This window comes from Cygnus atratus, chromosome 3, assembly GCF_013377495.2.
Source record: "Cygnus atratus isolate AKBS03 ecotype Queensland, Australia chromosome 3, CAtr_DNAZoo_HiC_assembly, whole genome shotgun sequence".
Lineage (NCBI taxonomy): Eukaryota > Metazoa > Chordata > Aves > Anseriformes > Anatidae > Cygnus > Cygnus atratus.
In genome coordinates this window covers 33,792,025-33,814,295 of record NC_066364.1, presented here as the reverse complement: position 1 = coordinate 33,814,295, position 22,271 = coordinate 33,792,025, and the positions used below count along the sequence as shown (strand labels likewise).

The following is a 22,271-nucleotide window of genomic DNA, read 5'->3' as shown; positions in this document are numbered from 1 at the left end:
GCTTTACACAGCATCCTCTTCAGCTTTATGGACTTCTGTCCTACAGCGCTCCAACTTAAGGTCACCTAAGCATTCTTTTGGAACTCTGGTCTGGATGTTTCAAGCCCTTCCTACATTACACCAAATATACTCTCTGTTACAGAGGCACATAGTCAATCTATCTTCTTTGTACAGTGACCCAGAACTTGAGTACTGTGGGAGCTTAACCTACAGCCATCAGGGAATTCTACGCTAAAGTCAAATATGACAAATTCAAAATCCTTCTTGTGAACAGAAATATTCCAAATGACCTTTCATGACGGATATTTTTTCGCACTGTTCTAGGATCTGAGCACACTTTTGGAGGAGTGGAGAGGGCGGGTTAATACCAAATTCCTAACAGATTTCCTGAAGCCACTGGAGCTATTTCCTCTTTGGAGCAGAAGTCTTTGTCAGTGTAGAGGCTTTGGTTTTGAATTATTCATGGGAACTAGGAAACTAAAAGCTTTTAAGTATAGTTGTCTTACAGCATTATATGATTAGAGATCTTCTAAGGTCATTTTAGAAAAGATTCAAAGCACAGTGCAAAAGAAAAAGTCATGTATGGAATAGGGATGTAGTACCACGGAAACTCAGAGGGTTAAAGAAAGCCAGACACTTCCTGAGGAACTCAGAACAGCCAATCTCCGAGATCGACAATACGATGAAAATGCAGGGTTCGTTCAGGCTCCAGAGGCCTATACAAAGCCTCAGAGCAATCTGAGGCAAGAACCCAGGAACAGCAGAATCCAAAAAGAGGAAAATGATAGTACAAATCTGGCCAAATGACAAAATCCTCAGTTCAAAGGACAAAAAAAAAAATTACAACACGCACACTCATCCCACAGGCCCATTTTGGAAAACACATCAACAAATAACGAATGAATCAGTATCCCCATCACACCACGTTACTGGAGACTCCACCTCTCTTTGCAAAGACTTATGTTCCACCCTTCACCATAGCATACCTGTCTTCAATTATAGAGACATACATGTTTCCTTCTACTGACTGAAGGACACAAGGTCTGAAGATATATCTTATTATTTCTATTAAAAAAATAGAGGATATTTAAAGGAAGTACGAGACTACAGAAGACTATATTTAAACCTGGAGTACGTTTTTGCTACAGTATCCTCCAAAAAACAAAAGCAGCTGATACCCGCTCTTACTACAGAGAAAGAAAATTAATAATATTAACCATCAACCTGCCATTGCATTTCAGTGTCGATGCTCTGTTAAAAGGAAATTCATTCTTCCTGAGTTTCTGCTTTATTTGAGTAACTAATAAACAGAACTCACTGAAGTATCATGGTTTACACTGACAGACTTATAAAAAAAAAAGTTTCTTAATCAACTCCAATAACTTGGAAACAACGAGGAAAACAAGAAATTGATCAAATCCCTTCTCAATTGCCTGCACAACCAGCAACAGTCTTTTCCTATACTCCTTTCACAGACAAGGGTGAAAACGGTGAGTCATGCTGGCTAACCACTCAGTCTCATGACCTGTGAAGGATACAAAACTAATCTTGCTAGAAGAGAAATACCACTGCATCTGGTCTGTTAACAGATTATATTTTATTATTATTAGGAAGTGAAGAGTTAGCAAAATTTGCTCAAGTTAAAATTCAAACATACAACGGAGACACAAAAGTATATTTCAAAGGCTGTGCAAAAATAATGTGGGTTTTTTTTCAGCTTCTGCTCCATAAAAGTCATTCAACTTTCACTAGATGCTGTAGTAATTGATTTCTTCAGACATCCGGCAAGCTGTGCTGCGTCGTGATCCTCTTCTGATATGGAAGCTTTTAGCATTTTGACAGTATTCTGGAAATGCATTCAGAAATTGTCCTGTAATACCATCACAGCAAACCACAATAAACCAGGTGCGGCTTCAAGCAGGAATACTGAACCACCCAGCAAGTGATCTAACAGCTCTGAAAGTCTTCCCATATAAGCCTCTTGAACTAAGTTTTTACTGAAAAACATACTAGAAGAGAAGCACGGGGCAGAGGACTAATGCTTCACCCAATCTGCCCCCTTGTATAAGAATACAGAATATAGTTTAAATGCCAGCTATAATTAAGTCAACAAATATGTAAATGGCAGGATGCCTGAAGATAATTAAGAGAAAACATGACAGCAGAATGGGCCACATCCTAGAAAATCGAGTGACACTTTTCCCAGTAAGAAATTCTGCTTGAAATGCTCTGGACTGCTCTTGGTTTTGGGGAACGCCACGAAGCCAGGAGCTCTCTGTTTTGCCAGAGGTATCTCCACTGGTCCTGCACCCTTCCATGCCTCTGAGCCCACCTGGAAGATGAACCACATCTTCCCAGCCTCCTTCACTGAGCACGTCTGCAACCCAGTGAAGCCACTGCGCCAAGCCACGTTTTCCCTGCGTGACTGCTTCTGCCTACATCACCCCACTCAGCATTAGTACCTCTAGTTCTTACTCCTCTTCTCAAGCCCTTCTCCTCTACACTGCCCCCCACTTACGCGTTAAGCTGCAGCTAAAATCAGCTTACAAAGTAGATCTTCAGCTCAACACAACAGTATTGCCCCACCCGAGTCCCTTCCATTTTTCCCCAAACCAGAAAACATCAGTGCTTCAGGAATCTAGTGAATCCACACACATTTCAGGCAGCAAAAGGCATAGGGGTTTCTTTGCTAGGATGTCTTGGTATGGTGAAGGTGCTTCTGCTAACCCAGAACAAGATCGGTGTGTTATTATACAGTGCAAGGACCACTGTGAGTAGGCAAAGGAGTCTCCAGTAGACCGTAATCCTCAGTGGCTTGCGAGAACAACAAAAAAATACTCCATCCTGTAGATTGAAACTGGGGCAAGGACTTTCCATTGCCAGGCTTCCCAGGCTGTGCCTGGCCTGCACGAGCAAAGCCTGCTGTGACAGGAGCGTTCCATGCAGTAAATGTCACCTCCACATCACTCTCCCAACCTCAGGATGATGAACAGGGGAAATTGTAGGTTGACAGCTTCCAAGTAATTACACCCATTGCCACTTCAGTGCTTACTAGTGTTTCCACATGGGTCATCCTCAACAAGGGAAGGCAGAGTAGAGAAAGAGATGGATTTTGATGAAAACTCTCCTTCCAATTCTTAAATTCTCCCTCCACCATCTGTCCTGACCTGCGTCTCTCCACTACACTTCTCACTAGTCATCAAGCCTGGTTGCAAAGGAAAACAGAACCCAGCATCTGTTTTATTCTTTGAAAATTGTAATGATGCGGCCAGTTTTACTTGCTGTATCGGACAAACTCCATTTGCAATCTATCCTGGTATCTGTAGTTCACGATGAGCAGGGAGATTGTGAAGCTGCATTCTCATTTGTAGGACTGACGCCATGCAAATCCTCCTCGTTTCCAGGAGGCTGTGAAACACAAAAGGCAGGATATCCTGGAAGCAGCAAGGTAAAGAAAAACAGAAAGAAAAAAAAAAGCAGGTGTCCTGGGAATAGCATTTACACAGGTCCTCTTTAAGGGCAGCAGCTGTCCCTGAAAACAGAAGTCTGATTCACAGGGAACCACCTTGGGAAGCCACCCACAAATACCTGCGCTGGAAATACCAAGGATTCAGACCACACCTCCACTGCAGCCTGAATGCCAGAGAGATCCGGGTAGACAATGGCTAAGACAATGCAACCCAATCCAGGTGACACGTTAACAGCATATCCTGGAGTTCTCATTATGTTTTACGCTCTGGTGAACTCCAAGTAAATGCCATCACATGCATCTGGGTCAAAATTTGACTGCCATTACAGCCAGCAGTGCAAAGATGTAGTATCAGCTATCACAGAACCAAGGTCTGCATCCCACGTATGACTCACTACAGCCTGGAGCAGCAGAGCTTCGCACCAAGCCACTGCCATTCCAGTTGGGTGGGTGCCCTTTGGGGAGACACCTGGGACCTCCCTCAGCTGGAGGAAGATCTTGAAAAACCCCTTCCATCTTCTCACGTCCCTTCTTCCTGTAAGTATTGAATGACACCTGAAGACCTCAGCAGAGTGCAATGATATAGAAGGTTGTGTGTTTCTCTAAATCACCTAGGCACCGGTACAAGCTTTCAGAAGTTCAGCATTATACAAACCTTTACAGGAGATGTTTAAGAGAAGTGGTGTGGCAGTAAAAGGGGTAGGAAAAAACAAAAAACAAAACAAAAAAAACAACTTTTTTCAACAGTAGTAACTTGAAGATTGCTAAGACTGGAGCTTCAAAAATGAAGCCCCAACCACAGAACTTCATTTATATGTTTACTAATATCATTAGGCTAACTCCTCACAACACAAAACTGCTTTTCCTCCAAGTGTGGCTACTATTTCATATCCAGCTCAGTTCTCCTGTATCTTCAGGTGCCTTGTAGTTAGACAGCTTATCCCTAAGCAAAGGCCTGAAAAAAAGTAAAACTAAGTTCTTGAAAAAATCCTGTTTTTATCCCATAGATGTGCTTCCCTCACTGACAGATCTGCCACTACTAGGCTTCTGTGGGTTTGCCTGAACATGAGGATTTTCTCATGACAAAGGTAGGATATGAATTTTAAATGGAGCAGCTAAGCAAACTAAATAAAACAAAGCCACACTATACCTCATCGTTCAAATTTCTCCTTAAAATACGTACATTGGATGAAGTGGCAGGTCCTTTGCCGAAGACTCCTGTCTTACCTGGCTCCTCCCAAACCTTTTTGGCCGCTACCAAAAAGATGACTGATGGAGAGAAGAGAGGCTGCTAGGAAAAGACGAGCTGGTTGGCTTTCAGGGATGACAACTAACCACATCTCAGCACACCTTCAGATGTGACCGCAGAATCGCCGCTGCCGCGGGGTGCCGCACTCGGACCGAGCTGTGAGGTGTGGGCCGCGGGGCTCCCCGCAGCAGGCCGCGGGCCGGCACGCCTCAGGGTCAGGCTGTCCTTCAGCCGGGGCTAAAAACACAAATTTGAAGTCTGGGCGTGGTGAGGAGGGCTGCCCCTCATGCCTTCAAAGAGGCAAACCGGCAATTTTGTCTCAACGTGATCAAGTGTTTGCTTCTGAGTCTGCCAGGGTCCCTCCGACTCCCTCAGGTGCCAGGCCTCTCCTGCCTTGGCATCATCCCTCGGCTTTCAAAAGCTTGTCCAGAGGTAGCTGATCCCAAATGACTCCTTCCTTCTCTTCCTGCTAGTTCCCCTCTACCCCGCTTCTACCTCCTGACTAGAACTAACCCAGCCCAGCCACCCAGCAGACAGGCCAGTAACATAAAGTATGCTTTGTTCACCCTCTTCCCTCCCACTGGGATTCATAAAGAAACCAAGATTAATACCGAAAACAACTAATCTGTAATAGCTGGTTTTGTTCGAAATTAAACACATTTCCACGGCCATCTGATGCACTCCAAGCCTGTACTTACTTCTCACGTGAATTCCCAATCTTTTTTTTTTTACTTAAAAAGAAAAAATTAAAAGTCAGGAAACAATAGAACTGCATTCTTTGAAGGCATAAATTAATTTTCCTTTTAAAGAGCTCAGGAATTGATCCAGGACTGTAACAGAAGGGCTTGCAACAGAAGCTGCATTTAAAAAAAAAAAAAGTGTATGAATCAGTTTAATATCTTAAAACCCCTGATAATCTGATGCCTACATGAACAGACACACAACTCTGTATCAACACAAATAAAGAAGTTGATTTCCCAGGCTTGTAAAACATTATTTTTTTTGTTACAATTTACAAGAAATCTGATACAATACTTAGTAAATAAGTATATGCATGAAAAAAAAAAAAGGGTGGAAAGCTGTAAGGATTTAAATTGAAAGAGCACCTGGCCAAAATACTGTTTTAATTTATCATTATTGCTTTGGTGTTGAACATACCTACATGTAACTTAGCATGTAATACACAAATCTCCATAGCATCAGATGCCACATTGAAAGCCTGTATCTTCATTTATAATAGAAAAAGACCACTGCAGCCCCAAGAAAAGCAGCTGTTTAGTCCATGGCACTGCAAAAAACATGTTCTGTGGGTGTTGACCTTTCAAGCAAGACATGACTTGTACAGCACGATAGCAGACTAAGAAACTTCATGTTTAAGATTCCTCTCCCTAAGTTGGTAGAAATAATCTTTTTCCTTGGAAAGATGTGGAACTTCAAAGCCAAACACAAAACAGCAAGCAAAATTTGTTTTGTACCATCAGAACATGATAGAAAACATATTTGAAAGGGCGTCCTTCCCCTAATCAAAGCTTAAAATTTGTTCTTGTATAAATGACCTAGAAAATACTGAGATGTTACACTACTTTCAAAAGCTGGGAACACATCTCCAAACAGCTGAAAAAAAATATTTTTAATTTATGACACTCTTGCAGCGAACCAGACCCGAGCTCAAGGTCCATATAATCTGAAATTGTGCGTCTGACCGTGACTAATTTCAGATGCTTGTGAAGATGCAAGAGTGCTCTAGTTGGATCGCCGTTAAAGACAAATATCACTTCACCACCTCTGAAACTTCCAATTCTCCTGTACGCTTTGTTCTTAGCAATTCTGATTTAATACAACTCTGACAAATGAGCCCATTTCTCTTCTGTCTCCTGGGAGCTGAGAAATTTGAAACAGCGTTCTTCCCATGGCCAGGAGAAGATCAGTTCCTGAAGTCTGTAAAAGCATTAAAGTCTCAACGAAAGTAGCTTATTTGCAACAAAAAGCAAATAAGGACAATCAAGCGATGACGAAACACGCACATGTATGCCCACAAATGAATCCACAGCTGGCAGGTCTATTTTTAGAAGAAAAAAATAAAAGAGGAGGAGAAAATGGGCCTGGCAGACTGCTCATCAAAAGGCAAACCAACGAGGAAGAGACGGAAACACAGCGTCATCCCTGCAGCACCCACATAAATAACGCTCTTTGCACCACGGCACGAACATACAACATGCTGCCATTCGTGGATCTGAACACCTGCTAAAAGGGCGAGCTGCACGAGCACAGGAAAGGCTTTCAATGATCGGAAAACACTGCAGAAATAACAAAAACTAGACAAAGATTTATCTCCTCTGTTTCCCTACCTTTGTAAAAGATCCAAAATAAGGAAAAAAGAAACAGTAAGAATAAAATTCCTCTCCTCCACCCTCAAAATCACCACATCTACTAAAAATAAGTACTGATAACTTTATACAGTAATAAAGCTCCATGTTATTTTAGGACCCTCTGAAGTTCACGATCTTGTAAAATCCCCTCCAGTCCTGTTGTTCCAACTCTGCAAATCCCTGCGTATGCTCTTTATTTCTGCTTTCCTCTCTGCAACAGGGGTAGTGAAGGCAACAAAGGGCTATACAGGTTTAAAAGACTGCAAATATGCAGTGGTTTCATGAGATGGCGTAAGCTGAACCAGTAACAATAACGTAGTATAACAGGTAAACCCCTCATCTTCCGCCCCGTGTTTCTGTTCCTCGCTACATATTCCTGCTGCCCAGCTGTATAAGGTCCAAACCTCATTATATCCCTCTGCAGCGGGGAGATGGAGAAGAGAGATTGTTTTTGTTGCCTTCTGCAGAGTCAGCAGTTTGCACAGACCGGTGGAGGAGCCCACTGAACACCAGAGCTGCTGGTCAGGGAGGGGACGGCAGCGGGAAGATTTCCTGCTTTTGGGGGGCTGGCAAGCAATTGCATCGGCCCAGCTATTCACAAAATTACAACCCTAGAGAATCATTAGAATTGAAGTTATTAAAATATTTGTTAGTATTTTCATTCCCTAATGCTTTGATCCTCGTCCTGGAAACTTTGCAGCACGGAAGCAGAACCTGCCTACACCAGAGGAGGTTAATGCATACATTAAACTTTGCCCTAACAGACCAGCTACAGAACGTGCCCCTCTCAAAACACTTCAGTGCCTCTTCTTAAACGCGCAGAGGGCTACAGGGGGCAGCTTCAGCGTGCCCACAAACAGCCACCCAGCTGAGAAAACGAAGATGCAGCAAAGCGGCCAGACTTTGCCCCCAAAAGATTTTTCTTGCTACCATGTCTGCTGCTGGAGAGTGGGTGTGATGAACAGAGGGGGTGCGCTTGAATGAATTTGACACAACAAAGCTCGGATGGCAACTCAAAAGCACCGTGTCCCCTGCGTCCTCACCCAGACTCGGGCACAGTAAGCGACCGGCTGCCCAGCGCAGCTGCCTCCTGCATCGCTTCTGCTCGGGGTCACACCAGAGAGGGACACTGCCCCCCTGTAAGAGATTTCTCCTGAAACACGGTTATAATATCATCTTCTGGTCAGGTTTCGGAGCAACTGGGAAGGAACCTGAGATAACCAAAACTTTCTCACAAATGATAATGGGAATTCTCAGAGCTATTTTTGTGGATTCTTCAGATTTAATCCAGGAAGCTGTTGCTACCAATACAGCCGCAAATCTAGCTGATATGAGAGAGATTTTTGTGAAGCACTGACTTCGTTACAGTCCCTGTTTCTCTTTTTTTCACCCACAGGTCAAATCAGTCTGCTAAATGATGTTAGTTACAGAGAAAGCAAATTCCTTCAGGAAACTAAATATTTATCCACCATGTAAATAATATCACGAATTTGTCCATCTGTCTTTGCAAAATTAATTCAGCAAGCTCACTGCACGAACTGCAACGTTGCTTCGAAAAGCAAATAGAAGTTTTGCTTTATTTGATGTTAAAAAGGCCTTTTGTTGATAACTTAATGAGTTCAGGGTTCACCCAGACTTCCAGCTGAAGACTTGAGGACTCTGAAGACTCACTCACCTAAACCCTGGATGATACCTGCGGACACCAGCCCATACGACCACCGTGCTACCAACAGCAGCTGCAACGCCTGCAGGAGCTGCGCTCTGTGCTGGGACTGCGGGGTAAACACAGCCAGGCTGCAACTCATTCCCTTGTCCCTCACTCACTAGGAAAAACTGAGCATGCTGCAGGGGCTCCCACACCACACCGCCTTCCACGAGGCCACATACAGTGGTCCACAGGTGGCAGCGGGCTTTGTCTTCAACCTGTGACACACACCGCAGCGGCACAGCTGGCCCAAACCAGCTGCATCATGGTCTGCTCTGTTTTTGCATGTTGCAAGAGAAAAGCCAGATCTCACTTTGGCTAAACCAGTTTGGTTTTTTTTTAGTGTTCCAAGAAAGTAACTTGTCAAAAGACAGAATTAGTATGCTCTTTTTGATAAAATACATCCTAATAAGTATGCATGGTCATTACTTACATAAATCATTCTACCAGAGATTAAAGAGATCACAGATTTATGTGCCTTTTTCATGCCATCAAGACCTTAGAAAAAACTGTGAAGACTTCTCATTTAACTTTGCAAAGCTGATTGTTCCGAGGGGGAAAAAGCAACAACACAACACTTCATTTACAGTCATCAATTCAAAACCAGCATTTTTCCACTTGTTCTTTCTATTATTAGTGCCCATCGATACTGCAGAAATACATCTTTAAGTCTCAGCCACTGCTATTCCAAACAGCATCAGAGCACAAACCTACGTATGCGATATGCTGTGTTACAATGGTACATCACTGATCGATTTTTATCTGTCCGTGCATAGTTTAAAAAGCAGAACCAAAATGAGGGTACCTAAACAAATGTACTCTGTTTTTAAAAGAAAATTAAATTGGGCTTGTAGACTGGCAATTCTTTAAAAGTGTTTCAGAACAAAAGACACTGCAAATTTTGGACACAGATTATGAAGCAGCACACAGTATATACTACAGTAGATGACGAATGGCTCTGTTTCTATCCCTCTGACTTTTGTGGTTTAAATCACAGTCTGATCCTAAACCTACATTTCCTACAGGATTACAGGCTGCACTCTTAAACCACAGCATTTTGTTGTTGAACACCGCAATATGCGTTCTGCCTCGACGCTGCTTTAAACAAAATGCATTAAGCTGCAACATCAGATCACCAGAAATAACTGAAAGAATCTAGCTCGATAACACAGAAATTGCATTTCTCTTGAGCACTGACATGACTTTTTCCATAAGCTCAGGACAGAATACAGACAGCACCCGAAGAACTCAAGTCCAAACCTCTGCACAAGAACGAGTTGTGAGGAAAGTCTTTAATACATCCTTAATACAAGTCCTATTCTACTTTCAAAAACCTTCCCAAAAGGGAGGTTCCACAACCTCAGTTTGTCCCAGATTTTCCTGAAGCACAACCGCTGTAACTATCTAAATCAAATCCTCGGTACAGACTAGTTCCGTCTTTTTTCATACAATCACTGACACACGGACAAAAACTCACTAACTTTAAGGTTGTAGCATCTTCTTATCCCTGATCTCGACCTCTTTCTGCTGGAACTGAGCTTGCTTGGCCTTTGTAGGCTATGCTTTCCAAACATGCATGGCCTCTGCAGATCATGCTTTCCAAACCCTTCCTAAACCTTGATGACAATTTCTTCCAGACCCTAGTTTGCACTTATCTTTCCTAAAGGACAGCAGCCAAAACTAAACACATTATTCTGTTAACTCAGACATCACTAGAACCAAAAGGTAGACGATAAGCTTTCACGTTACTGCACCCCACTGCTTGCTGCCATCCCCCCGAGCCCTCAGACCCATCTCCACGGTGCTGCTGCCAGGTGGGCTTTACCCGCCTGCACTACGGGATCTCCTTCCCAAACACAATATTTTGTACTTGAATACAGACATTGAAATTATCAAAAACCTCTGGTCCTCCAAAACAGCATCAAGAATAAGGCTCCAACCCCCTCTTCTGTCCCCTTCAAACCCCGTGCTGATTCAGAGCACAAGGACGTCGATAACAACGGCGGACCCATCGGTGCCAGAACTGCCCCGTGGCACTGCCTGAGCTGTCTTTCCCGTTTGATGATGACGACATGTAACCACTCCTCAACAGCAATCCCCTACCCCAAAGCTGAATCTAGGCCCGGTCCCTTCAGCTCAGCTGTTCCCAAATACTTCAGATGAACAAATAATTTCCCTAAAAGCAGACGTTCAGGATCAGACAGCAGGTCTGCTGCTTCCAGTGTGCTGCCTGCAGTACTGAATGCCTAGAATATAAAAAATTGGTAAATACCTGAGGGTATTTTGCCAGGGTACTCTCCCTGGCTCCATCCTCAACTCAGCAAACCCCAGAGCTACAGCAGATAAGATGGGAGGCTTAGGAGATTTTTCCGCCATGAATTTGTCCGGCTGCTTTTTATGTCCCTTTGAACTTTCAGCATCCACATTCTTCAGAAAGGATTTCCAAAGCTTAAGTAGCTACACATTGGGTAAGTAAAAAACACCCCTTTTGTTTGTTTTGAACCTGCCAGCTTAATCTCATGCTTCAACATTTTGTACTGAAAGCATCAATAAAAAAAATATTCTCTTCTCACCTCTGCCACATCGCTTGCACCGTCATCTATCACATTTCCCCATCAAAATCCCTAAAACCCCAAAGTTTTCCTCGGACCAGCATCATTAAACACCAAGAGAGTATGAAGGTTAGACGAAGTCACGAGACCTTCTTTGCCTTCGCAGACCAGGCACAGGGAGACAGGACTAAACCTTGGTTCTGAGAACAGCATGGTTAATGTGTCCAAAATCTGACCCAACATCACACACCAGCGTGTGGCGACCCCAGATTCTGAGGGCCACAGTTCTTAGGACAGATTATGCACGAACACCCCCTCGGGCTGGAAATATGGGGGTGGGGGAATTAATTCAACTTCTGAGCTAATACTGAGGTGCTTTTTACTTCAGGAAGCTAACAGGCATTGCAGCAAACTTTACTGCCTTTATAGTTTCACAAAGGCATAACTGTACTTCCACTAAATAGTTTATTAACTTACACGCACTAAAAACAGATCTGCTAAAAATACAGTCTAAGCCCTAATTTCTATTTTTGAAGCCTCTGCAGTGTTGTTTTTACTAACTTTTACTGTGACAATTCTGATATTTACTCCTCCACCTCAGCAACAAACTTGTGTCTTTTTTTCCTTTGCAGTTATTTTATAAAATGTGCACTCCTTATCTAACTTGTACATGAGCACAGCTTTATGGCACTTAAGAAAACACTGCAAGACAACATTTGTTTATACTTTTAGAATTAGCACAAGGAAAATTGCGATCATTTCTATAGTTCTCAGGCTTTTTTCCCTAGTACTCTTCTCTCTCCTGAAAACAAAAACTGTGGGTTAATCTTAAATGAGGAGGCCATCTCTACCCCTGTTAATATGCCACTTTTGTAAGAGAAGGAATGCTGAAGGCCGTGGCCAACCTTTGCCCTCCGATGACTGCTAACCCAGTCCAGAGGCCACTCGGCCGCCTCCTCATGCCAACCGAACTGCGAGAAATGGGATGGCTCCAAAGAGTTCCTCTTCCTTCCAGGAACCAGGCTGAAGTCCTGACGTGCTACTTCCCTCCACCTCTACAGAAAAGGGCTGACGATCAGCAATATTTAAATGAAATAACAGGTAACAACCAGGCAACCTGTAATCTCCTCATTTAGCTATTTCGTTTTTACAGCTGGCAATGGGGCTTGCTGGTTAGGAATCCGGCTGCCGCGTACCAGGCAAGCAGCAACAACACAAACAACGCATTGCAAGCCGCATTTGAGTCTTCCTGTTTAGCAAGGAAAGCGAATGGCAGGAATTAGACATCGGGTTTTGGTAGGGGGTGAGCCCTGAGGTCCTCACGCTGCTTCCGCAAAGCACAGCCTGCTGAAGGACCTCGACCAGACGACGTGCTCCGGGGGATGATGTGGTTCGGGTCTGGCTGTGAAGAAGTTGATTTCCCTGGCAAGGTCAGCCCTACCGGCACCGAAATGTTTTCAAATGGGGAGTTTGGATGAAGCTCGGTGTAACTTAGCACGCAGCGCATTTTAAAGAAGACGATACTTAGAAGAAAAAAAAAAAAACAAATCCAATGACATTTCAAATGACACTTCGGCGTGCAATGCCATGCCGGCGTGCCCTGCTTTCGGCTAGGACAGAGGGAAGGGAGCCCACGAGAAGCCCTTTGATCCGCGGCAGCACCTGGCGAGGAAGGCCCGGCTGCACCCAGCTCCCCATAGCCAGGGCTCAGGGGGGAGGCTCCGGGAGGTCTCCCCGCTCCCCTCTCCCCCTGCCGAGCCACCAAACCCCCCCGGGGCCGCCACCCCCTCAGGATCCCTCTCCGTGCCCTGCCGCCCGCTGCCTCCTTTTCCCTTCCCTCGGTACTTGCCGCGGCCGCCCCGCTCCGCGCCCGGCCGCCGCCGCGCTGCTCTGCGCCGCCCCCACCGCCGCCTGGCCCGGCCCGGCGCGGCCCGGCCGGCAGCACGGCACGTCAGCGGCACGGGGCCGGCCCTGGGCGGGGGGAGGACGGCAGCAGGAGGAGGAGGAGGAGGAGGAGGAGGAAGAGGAGGAGGAGGAGGAAGGGTAGCCCGGGCCTGCCGCCCTTCCCCCGAGCTGCCCCGCAGCGGGGGGGCTGAGGCGGCCCCTGCGGCCTGCTGCAAAACGCCGCGCAGGGGCTGGCTCGGGGCTTCGCCGACTTTTGCTAGGGGCGTCTTGTTCTTTTTTTTTTTTCCCTTTTCTTTTTTATTCTTTCTTTTTTGGAGCATTGTAGTTATGTAGAGTGTTGGGCTTGTGTTAATTAACCATTACCTTGTAAAGAAGGGTTTGTGGTATTTGGTGGCTCTCTTGCTGCAGAAAACGTGAAAGCTAGAGATTAATGAAAACCGCCCTGAGTCGTTCATGCTGGAAAAGTCCTCTAAGATCATCAGGTCCAACCTTTAACCTAGTATTGACAAGTCCACCACAAAACCATGTCCCTAAGCACCACATCTACGTTTTTGGGAGACCTCCAGGGATGGTGACTCAACCACTTCCCTGGGCAGCTGGTTCACAACTGTTTCAGTGAAGAAATTTCTCCTAATATCACAGAATCATTAAGGTTGGAAAAGCCTTTTTGACCTCCAAAATCATCTGGTCCAACCATCACCGTACCACCAATGTCACCCACTAAACCATGTCCCTAAGCACCAAGTCCAACCTTTCCTTGAACACCCCCAGGGACAGTGACTCCACCACCTCCCTGGGCAACCCGTCCCAATGCCTGACTGCTCTTTCTGAGAAGAAATGTCTCCTCATTTCCAACCTGAACCTCCCCTGGCACAACTTGAGGCCATTCCCTCTTTTCTTATCACTTGGTGCTTAGGAAAAGAGCCCGATCTCCACCTCACTGGTGCTTCCCCCTCCTGCTGTTCTCACTGCGGTGACCACCCTTATTTCTGGGGATCCACAGATACATCATGAGCCCTGTGTCACACAACGTGGACAGGCCAGGATGGTGCCTGTTGTGCAGTGCACATGCCTGTGGGTTTTCTCGCCCGCACCCAGCTGTTTACCCCAGGGGCTGCCAGCAGCAAGCTGGCATGATGCAAGAGCGTGACCTGGCCAGGCAGCGTTGCATCATACCTGAGCTGCGCGTCACTCTGCCGAGGACACGTGCAGCCACCCCTTCTTACGCATCCTTGTGTGTCTTGTATCACCTCCCCAGCCCTTGGGTTCAGCGGCATTCCTCGCATCACCCACTGGTTTGTCAGTTTGCCCATAAACACTTGGCTTCTTTTCATGCGGTACTTGGCGAGCGGCACAATTATCCTGATTGTGTGTGCAACGCCTCTGTGCTGTCCACCTGGGCACCATAAAATTCTTGTATTTGTTGGTACAAACTAACCAGTTTGTACTTCAAAATCTCTCCTGGTCTCCTTAATCTCGTAGCCCTCACTATACTCATTTAGGCAAGGTGTGCTTCGCTTTGTGCCCTTTGGAACCTTTGGAAAACTCCAGGATGCTCGGAGTACAGCTACTGCTAAAAAATTTAATCAAAATATTTTCTTCCAGCCCTTATCTTCCCCTGTAGATATGACAGTCATAACTATGTCTTGGCCTCTTTTAGAGGCAAAGAGAAATCCCGGGGAGTTTTCTAGGGAAAGGGTTCTGTCACAAAATGACGTGGATGTGCACGTGGAAATGGAGTTGGAGAGCACAAAGCGTGCAAGTAATCCTGCAGCTCAGGCAAAGCACAGGTGGGAGTAAATCCTGTGTTCAGATTAACATTCCTGCGCCTCATAAAACATGCTATCAGCTTGTTTTATTCTGTTTTAAACAGTACACACACCTGCAAGGTGGCAAGTTGAATTTGACAGTGGCATACTCATTTGACATAATTTAAGAATGTTTAACAACTTTGACAAAATATTTTAAAACTTGTAGAGAATGGGAGTTTATCTGTGTCATAACCATTAGGGCAGTACTTTGCATGGTCAGTCTTTTATCTGTAGAAGACAGATAAGAATAATTATTATCTGGGTAAAGTATATGGCTGGAAAACTAAATGAAAATGTAAATTTGATGACTGGATTAAAAAAAAAAAAATGTTAGCAAAACAGGATACAATGTCAGGAAATGGTCAACAAAATATTTTCTAGTGTAAACAAGGCAGCCAATCCTACTGGAAGTGCTGCGGAGCCGGGGACTATCTCACGATCTGAGCTGCCCCTCCCTGCCGAGGAGGAGCGAGTTGCTGCTCTCTCCCTTTCTTCTCCCTGGGAATTCTAAAAATAACTCAAGACACAGCAGTGTTTGTTCTTTAAATCTTCTGGGGAGATAGAGGAAAATTCACACAAGTAAAATATGAGTGCAAGAACTTCAACCTAAGCAAAGGGACAAAAGGATGAAAGAGAAATCATGGAAAATGTATTTTAGTGTTACCATTTTCTCTAGGTAAGGAGGCAGGCAGGAAGCATTTCAGATGCCATTCCTAGGAAAGTTCGGCTGAAACTAGAGAGGCTGGTCAGACTGAACACCAGGAACAGCATGGCTAGCTTGGAGACTTGAACCAGTTTTTGCTAAAAAGCTCTTTTAGACTACTGATATTTATAAGGGACAGACACAGCTCAATGTCCGTGGGGAAGCCCAGGGTGCCGGTACCATGACTCAGTTCTTCCTGTGCCTCCGTTTGTCACATGGCGGAACCACACCAGCATACCCATTCAAAGGTCACAAGGCACAGGTGACGTTTGTAGGAATAGCTGTCCTCCAGTGGCAGGTTCACGTTACCTATTGCTCTACAAGGGTCTGTTGGGATGAACAAGAAATATATCAACACATCTTCAGCAAGTTTGTGGATGACACCAAGCTGAGGGGTGCAGTTAATAGGCTGGAGGGAAGGGCTGCCATCCAGAGGGACCTGGACATTCTTGAGAGGGGGGCCTGTGAGAACCTCATGAGGTTCAACAAGGCTGAGGGCAAGGTCCTGCACCTGGGTCATGGCAATCCCTAATGATTCTCGGCTGGGTGAGGAACGGATGGAGAGTGGCTCTGCAGAGAAGGACTTAGGTATGCTGGTGGTAAATTGGATATGAGCCAGCAGTGCATGCTTGCAGCCAACCGTATCCTGGGTTGCATCAAAAGCAGTGTGGCCAGCAGGGCAAGGGAGGTGATTGCACCGCTCTGCTCTTGTGAGATCCCACCCAGAGAGCTGCATTCAGTTCTGGGGCCCCCAACGCAAGACAGACATGGACTTGCTAGAGCAGGTCCTGAGAAGGGCCTTTTCTATGAGGAAGAATTGGGAGAACTGGAGTTGTTCAGCCCGGAAATGGCTCTCGGGAGACCTCATGGTGGCCTTTCAATGTATAAAGGAGGGTTACAAGAAGCATCATACATGGGGAAAAATTTTTTACCAGGTCCTGTAGTGACAGGACAAGGGGCAAGTGTTTTAAACTGAGAGGGTAGATTTAGATTAGATAAAAGGAGGACATTTTTTTATGATGAGGTTGTCACAGGCACAGGTTGCCCAGAGAAGCTGTGGATGCCCCATCCCTGGAGGTGTTCAAGGCCAGGCTGGATGGGGCTTTGGGCAACCCGGTCTGGTGGGAGGTGTCCCTGCCCCTGGCAGGGGGGTTGGAACTAGATGGTCTTTAAAGGCCCTTCCAACCCAAACCAGTCTGTGATCCTATGATCCTAAATGTGCAAAAGCGATACATGCACTAGAGAGCCTACCAGGAATCCCATGAGCATACTAAAGGCAGAAAGATTACTAAGATAAGGCAGTGCAATATTTTAACAGAACTATCAAAGTGCACCTGTTCCTCCTTGCTGAACTGACAAAGAACTGACAACATTCCAGATGTCCAGGGTGTCTTAACTCACCCAGATATTAAAACTATTTAAATTTGAATTCAGGAGTTGCAGATTATAGTAAACATTTGCTGTTTTCAAAGTTGCCACATTAAAAAAAAAAGAAAAAAGTATGGTAATTGTATGGGCCACTCTGTTGTGTCAGATTTGGTGAATGACAGAGTTTTGAAAGGATAAGCAGATAAAGGATCCCACGTGACTTCTTAAAAAACCCTGGGAGGATATTATGCATGTTTGCATTTCAAAGAAGATCAAGCAGCGTCCTGGCTATTTAAATTTCTATGAAAGCGAATTCTTATTTATAACTCAGTTGGTAAGATTTAGACCAACTAAACACCAAAAGGTAAAGGCTCTCACTCTAATGTTGCTGGCGATTTCCCTGCTGAAATGGTTGTTCTCAAGTTGTTTGTATTGTGATTGTTAAGATTCTCTCTGCAGACTTTATTATGGAAAATTAAATGCAAAAATCAGGTTTGACATCAACTACAAGCCTTTAGACAGAAAGCTTGTGTTTAAATTGTGTTGTAATTATCTAGGTTTCGCTGTGGGTTACACGTAGCTTCAACTGTGTAACACAACGCACGTAATGAGTAAAGTTCTGCCTGTAGAAACATCCATGGGCAGTGACTTCAGTCACAGCCAACAACTTAACGAGGCCAGAAGTTCATTTACTTTACACTGCTTTGTTGGCATATGCCAAATATATATAAATGTAATGTTACTACACTGTATCTGTATAACGTGGGCATGTTATAATACCTCAAGCCTGTTAACATCAACTATTGGAGTTTCCTGCCTGTTGAGTGTAATGTTGACTGTAAACTACAGTGCAATGCCTTGATACTCCCTAAAATTATAATTTTGCAACTAATTTCTAAAGAAAAAAAATGCTGAAGTTATCATCCCACTGGTTTTCAGTGTTTTGGGTTACCCATGAGGTGTTTCTAGATGTAGCTATCCCAGCTGCCAACTTAGTCCTGCCAGCACAACTTATCAGTTATTTATCTAGATAAGGAATAGCTTGCTCAGATGCTTGCAAAAAATAAAAATAAAAATTCTAACTGGCTCAAGGTTTAGCAGTTTATGTTCAGAGACAGAGTTCAAGAAAGAACAAGAAATTTTCCTGGGATTTCAGCAATAGTATACTTACCGATTCCCGGATGACGTTCCTTTCAGAATCAAACTTTGCTTTCTTTCCAAGGAAGCTTTCTCTAGATAAGAGCCATTCAATTCCATATCATGTAAATTACTTACTGGAAATGGGTGCGTAAGTCATTTTTATCTGGTCCCTTTCACTTACTGTTATATGTGTGTACATACTTCTCTGATTTTGACAGCTGTGCAAAGACATTTTCCCTCTTTCTTCCCTGTAGACTTTGCACGAACTCCTCTTTTGACCACAGCTATTTTTTTTTCAGTACTGTGGCTTTTCCACGGGCCTTCCATAATCCAGCTGCTTCATTCAAGATGCAAATAAATTAGATATTACGGCTTAAGGCAACAGCTCCTATTTGAAGTCTTCCTATTGCATTTCAATTCATAAGTTTCTTCCTTTGTGTTATCAGACAACACGTTACTTAAAGGTTGATTGTTTTGCATTTCCACCCCTAGCAATGTGCAATCAGTTTCTGAAGCTCTTTTTTGAGTGGGAGTAAGTCTCCCAGACCAGCCCCATTTTTCTATTTCCATACCTTAAAGGATAATTAAATTAAGCAAAGAGATTATTTTCAGTTGTGGGTAAAAAGGAACACAAGACAGGCCTGCATAAATAAATGAATAATAGCACGGGATGAGGTAAGAGGGGTCCCAAACGCGTCAAGTCGTAACATTTCATGAGTCCATGGATTTTCATTTTACTTGCGTGAGCAAATTCATTGCAGGAATCCAAACAGTGGGATGTAGTCTCTCCCAAGAGAGACTGGGGAAAAAAAAACAAAGCAGTGCAGAAAGGCACTCATCTGGGGTTTGGAAGGAAGGAAAACAGCAAGTGGACAAACTCTGTAGCCACCAAAACTTAGCTCTCCCTAAGCCTGATGTGCACCTTTGTTCCTCTGCTTTTGGCAACCAACCGGAAAAATCACTGGGATTTACGCATCATGACTTCATCTAGGTGAGCAAGAAAATGACAGCGTACTACAACTGCTTACAGAGTACCAGAAATGAGTATTGTAGAATTAGTCCTACCAGTGGCCATCACAGACCGACGATGAAAGTCAGAAAACCTCACATGCAAAACACATGTTAAGAGAGTGTTACAAACAAGCATTCAAAAGGTGGGTAACATCAACAAACTAAATTGTCCGAGGAACCCTAATTTAGTCCACTTGTGATGACAGAAATTTGTACGTTTTCCTCCAGATATGGCTTCTCTCAGTGCATGCCAAGTCCAGTGTTTAGGGAACTGAAAATTTCACAGTGAAGGCAACTATGAGCTGTGTGATTCTGTTGTTCCATTACAAGGTATGATAAGGAAAAAATAAATAAAATCTCATTGAAATAACTAAATGCTCTCTTTCAGACATGAACGCATGACCCGTTGCTATAGGAAAATTACCTGATACTTGGCAAGTTACTTAAGAGCATTTTCCAGTGGTCATCAGCTATGTTCTTATTTTCAGGTGCCCAACTGGAGACGCTTATTGGCAGAGTTGCGAGAGTATCTGCAAAAATAATGCAAGCAACTGACAGCTCAGTAAAAGCACCGTAGAAAGAACTCACCTGTGTAAAGATCAGAGCAAATATTGGAAAGCAGAGTTAAACGCTCACTTCAGTGCTGACTGCTGATAATTTCAGGTCAAGAAAACTTAAATCTAGGCAAACAGTCTTCCTCCCCACAAACTTAGTTTCTCTCTTCAAACGGCTAAATAAACAGTAAACATTGTTTTAAGCCTACTTTTCAACACCCACAAGTGAGAGTAGCTGGAGTGTGAATCTCAGCAGTTCAGTGCAAGAAGCTTAGCTTGGTTAAACTAAAATGCTTTTCACCTCTTTCCCTGAACTTCAGCACTCAATTTGCAAAGTGGAAATAATGGCGTCTAGCAACTGTGGTCAAGATAAAGATTCAGCCTTTATCTTGAGCAAGTAAAAAACATTACTCATTTATTTTGTGTGATAAAATGAATGTCAAACTAGATGTAATTTTACATTCAGGGTTTTTAGGATTAATTTATTTTAATTTATATTAACCAACTCCTAACTGGCCTGAAAAAAAATGTATCTAAATAAAATCATTTGACTGAGACAATGTCTTTATATAAAAGGGTACCTCCTTGGAATCAGAGAACTAACTTGCTTGCTTTAGACAGACAACTCAGACACAGGGCTGCAAGTTAGATCAGGCTGTTAGATCAGTACAAATCAGGCTGACTAGATCGCATCCAAATTCCTTAACTGTGTAAGAAGTATTAGAATAATTGGCAGAAGCATGAAAAGCTCACAAAATGACTGTACAATAAGGTGTAGCACAACCTTTAAAAAATATAAAGAATTAATAAGTTAATTCAAGGAATTTGCAGGACAAAAGCCTAGCTAAAAAAAAAAAAAGTATCACTCTCTGATCAAACATCATCATCACAAACTATACAAACACATGCAACACATTAATCCAGACATTTGTGCAATATGTATTCTTGATTCTGGAACCTGAATATTTATCTGAAGTGGAAGGAGTTGATGCAAATTTTGTTTGAAGTCTAGAAATTTCAGTAGTCTTGTAGGATGGGACAGAGCTGTACAATTTCTCACGGCCTTTTATTGCCCTTGTGTAACACTGACAGATATTATTACAATACTGTTTACGAAGCAGTTTAACCAAGTAACATTTAAATAAGAAACATACTCCATTTGGTTGTATTCCAGCACAACTTATGTTAAAACACATTGTGTTTTTAGCAGTGTTTTTTCTGGGGCTAGTCTATCTAAATTTCCTGTGTTGCAGAACCCACGCACTATCTGGCTTATTATCGTTGTATAGCATGAAACAAATTTCCAGGACTGAAGTGATAAAATATGAAGTTCTCTAGAGATAAAATAAGTATTCTGCTCTTTTTCAGCCTGTTGCATAAATAGCAAACATCCTAGAGCTTAAATTCCCAATTATTTCCTGAGAGAATATTCCTACAATGAATATTGTGGTTTTGGTCCAAAACTTGCTGACGTCTCTATCCAGGCTACCACTGCACTAATTCTTACATACGTGCGAAAAATGAGGGAAGCACAATGTTCATTCTCCCAAAACATGAGTTAGGAAGAACAAACCTGATACTAAACAGGCACTGTCACAGAGCTTGATTTAAAGGTGTTTTAATTGGAGGACAATGGGGATAGAGGTTTGTGTAACAGTCTGCTAGCTACTGTTGTGAGTTGTCATCAGTACATTTAGTGGTATTTAGTTATATTTTGTGTATATATTTAGCTGACGTCAGTATATGTGCGTAAGTAAACCAAGTTTCCAAAGTTAGAAATACAGTTAAAGAGAGGTGGTATTAGTGAAATTTATCAATTTTTATACAAGTTAAACCACTGGGGAAATCTAATGTGTTATAATCTCTGCATGGAAGTCCTGATTCTAAATGTAGAATGACCCGAAACTGACTCTGAACACAGTTAAGCTCAAATTGGCCTAAGCAGGATGGTTTTCCCTCAGGCACAGGGGAATCCACAGATTGCATGGGAACAGATACTCAGCTGCAACAAACTGGTCTGGCTCCCCTTAACCTTCAAGGTATTCAGTCAGCTTATCATAAAAGAGAATCTGTCCACAAGTTGGAATTTGCAAATGTCATCTATATCTGAGCACATATAGTATGTGGATTTGATTATTCCATTAAAATAAACCATTTACTTGGAAAAGCATATCCATTTTTTTTTGTCCTGATATTCATAAATCTTGTTTTTAAAAATAGTAATCATTGTCTCTCTTCCCACTCCTGAATCATTTAACATTATATGCTGATTTTGGTTTATTGTAGTATTTTGGTATATACTGGTTTCGCGTAAAGTCATACCCCAAATAATTGAGAACAGAATTTAATCACAAAGCCCAACAAAATAAGGAGGGATGAAGAAAATATAAGATGCAAGCAAGGTAAGTCTCTACTTACCATGTAAACATGGTAAA

At 43.4% G+C, this 22,271-nt stretch overlaps 1 protein-coding gene across 1 annotated transcript in view; it reads right to left on the bottom strand.

Annotated features, from left to right (window-relative positions):
- The window catches only part of MYO6 (myosin VI), a 106,576-nt gene extending 93,300 nt beyond the window's left edge, over positions 1-13,276 (bottom strand). The window contains 1 exon segment of the mRNA XM_035543169.2: positions 13,194-13,276. The gene's annotated coding sequence lies outside the window, so the exon portion shown is untranslated.
- Positions 13,277-22,271: the final 8,995 nt, after the last annotated feature.